The sequence below is a fragment of the Manacus vitellinus genome, unplaced genomic scaffold, assembly GCF_001715985.3.
Source record: "Manacus vitellinus isolate BGI_N305 unplaced genomic scaffold, ASM171598v3 scaffold_27_pilon, whole genome shotgun sequence".
NCBI lineage: Eukaryota > Metazoa > Chordata > Aves > Passeriformes > Pipridae > Manacus > Manacus vitellinus.
This window is the reverse complement of record NW_021940039.1, coordinates 9387022-9389879: the sequence shown is the minus strand read 5'-3', so window position 1 is coordinate 9389879 and position 2858 is coordinate 9387022.

Below are 2858 nucleotides of genomic sequence, written 5' to 3'. Positions count from 1 at the left end.
CCTTCTCTCCCTGGGCAAGGAAGAGGGTCTGGAGAGCTGCTGGAATTACAGAGCTGAAAAGGTCAGGGTGGTATCATTTGCTGAGATCCCTCACAGAACACAAAAGGCATTAAAATTCTGCTGCCTCATCTGTGTAACAAGGGGAGAAAACAGTGGTGAGAGGAAAATGGAAAGGGGAATAAAGTCTTCCCTCCTGCAACTGGGTCAGGGAAAGGGAAATTGTGTAAGTTTAACTCTTGTTTAAACTAAGTTTAACTCAATCATCTGTGACTCCAGAGGTTGGTGCAGCTGTGTGTGCAGCTCCAGCCTCTCACCTCTGTGGAAGGGAGTTAAAAGTCTTACCCTGGGTCAGTCATTGGTGTGATGAATTTGGTGCTCTCCCAAAATGAGCTTTCCCCTCATTTTGGGTTCATCAGTTTGGTCTCTGCCAGAACTTGCTCTCAGAATCCCAGAGATCCTGGGGAGACATTAATCCTGGCAGGTCCATTTGATGTGGTTTAAGCTGGAAAATCAGGATGTGAGGATGAGTTGGGGGGTTCAGGTAAAGGTGGCAGCAATGTCCAGGTTCCACCTGCACTGGAAGGGTGATGGGGCCGTGTGGGACATGCTGGGACAGCACTGACATGAGACACCTGCAGCGGGAGCAGGGGCTGAACCAGGGCTGAGCTGGGCTTTGCAAGAGCTGCAGGGGATGAGATCAGACTTGGGTGTCTGTACATCCACCCTCAAAGCACAGGGAGAAAGCACCCCCAGCAGTGAGCAGACCTACCCAAACAGAGCCTTGCTGTCCTTTCTAAAGCAGGGTGCAGAAGGGAAGGGGTGTAGCCATGTCCCTGAAATCCTGATGGCTCCACCCCAGCAACTCCACAGTGCATTTGGGGAACTTCCAGGCTAAAATGCTCATTTTTTTGGTGAAGAAAAGTGGGGTCTGAGATAAATGGCAAATCCTGACTCTCCCCCGGCCTGTAAATTTTGTCATCTGTGAAATGTAAACTTTATCACTCCAGCTCCATCCTGTGCTCTTGGCAAAACCACATAATTGATGTTGCTTGGCACCCTCCAGTCTCCTCTCTGCTCCCCTCCTTTTCTCCTCCCACAGCCTGGCTTTCCTCATTTGCTGGGAACTTTGCAGCAGGTCTGTGACCTGCACAGCCCCAGAACCTCCAGGACAAGGATGTGTCTTGCCAGGTTTGCTCCTTCTGAGGTGGATCCTGCTTGGCCCCAGCACTGATTCACTCCCCACCTCGTCCCTGGTTTCATAAATGTATTTGAAGTGAATCTGAAGTCCCAGAATCACAGACTGTGCTGAGTTGGAAGGGATCCAAAAGGATAATTGAGTCCAACCCTCAGCCCTGCACAGGCCCATCCCCAAGGGTCACACCCTGTGCCCCAGACGATCAGCCAAACCCTCCTGGAGCTCTGGCAGCCTTGGGGTTGGGCCCACTGCCCTGGGGAGCCTGGTCAGTGCCAACCACCCTCTGGGGGAAGAACCTTTTCCTGAGATCCAACCTGACCCTGCCCTGACACAGCTCCAGCCATTCCCTGGTTGCTGTCCCCGGTCCCCCCAGAGCAGAGCTCAGTCCCTGCCCCTCCTCTGCCCCTGCCCAGGAAGCTGGAACTGCCATGAGCTCTCCCCTCAGTCTCCTCTGCTCCAGGATCTGATGGTACAACCCCCACCTCGAGCCTCTCAGCAGCCTGGGGTTGTGTCTGGCTGAGCTTCCCTTGCCAGGCTCCCGGGGAATGTGACAACAAAAGGGAAGAGCCAACATAAATCCAGTGCTTCTCCATGAGCTGCAAAGAACTGAGGGAGTTTCCCTGCCTGCCAAAAATGTGATCTGTTGGAGGTTGCTGTGACAAGCAGCACAGTGGCATAAATCTCAAAGTGCCATCAGTCATCTGAGCTGTGGCAGCTGAAGGGGTGAGTGGGATTCCCTGTGCCAGGAGAGTGGAGCTGGGGATGGTGGCTGTGGACACAGGAGGACCTGATGTCCCCCAGCTCTTCTGGGTCCTCATAGCTCTGAAGGTGGAAATGCAGCCAAACTGTTTCCATCTCAAACGCTTGGATCCCACCTCGTATCCCAGTGGGAAAGGGGGATGAACTGACTCAGGGGGAGGGTTTCCTCCCTCCAGGTTTGAAGGATGGCCACCCAGAAATCCGCATTTTCCCAAATGAGATTAAAAATCTTGCTTCCAAAAGGTTTTGATTCAAAAGTCAGAGTTTCCCTCTGGGAGGTTTCAACCTGATTTCAAGTGGAAATGCCTGCTTTCAGCCAGCTTTCCAACAGCACTGGCAGTTAAAAGCAACCAAATAAAAATAAAATCTCAAGTCGTATTTGAAGGCAAAATGAAACCAAAATGTTTTGTTATTTCCCACTGGAAAACTGAAATGGATGTTTCCCTAAAAACAAACATTTTTTGGTGGGGGGAAAAAAAGGCTTTGTCCAGCACAAAACCCTTCTGTGCTGAGTGCTTTTTCTAAGAACTAGCAACACTTCTTGGTTTGCTGGAGTTTTTTCCATGGAGATGCCACTTAATCTGAGCAACCTGGTCTAGTGGAAGTTGTCCCTGCCTGTGGCAGGAGGGTGAGATGAGCCTTAAGGTCCTTTCCAACTCTAACTATTCTATGAAAGAGAGGAAATTTAGGTCAGATGTAGGGAAGAAATTGTTCCCTGTGAGGGTGGGGAGGCCCTGGCACAGGTTGCCCAGAGAAGCTGTGGCTGCCCCTGGATCCCTGGAAGTGTCCAAGGACAGGTTGGATGGGACTTGGAGCAACCTGGGCTGGTGGAAGGTGTCCCTGCCCATGGCAGGGGGTGGAACCAGATGATCTTTGAGGTCCCTCCCAACCCAAACCCTGCATT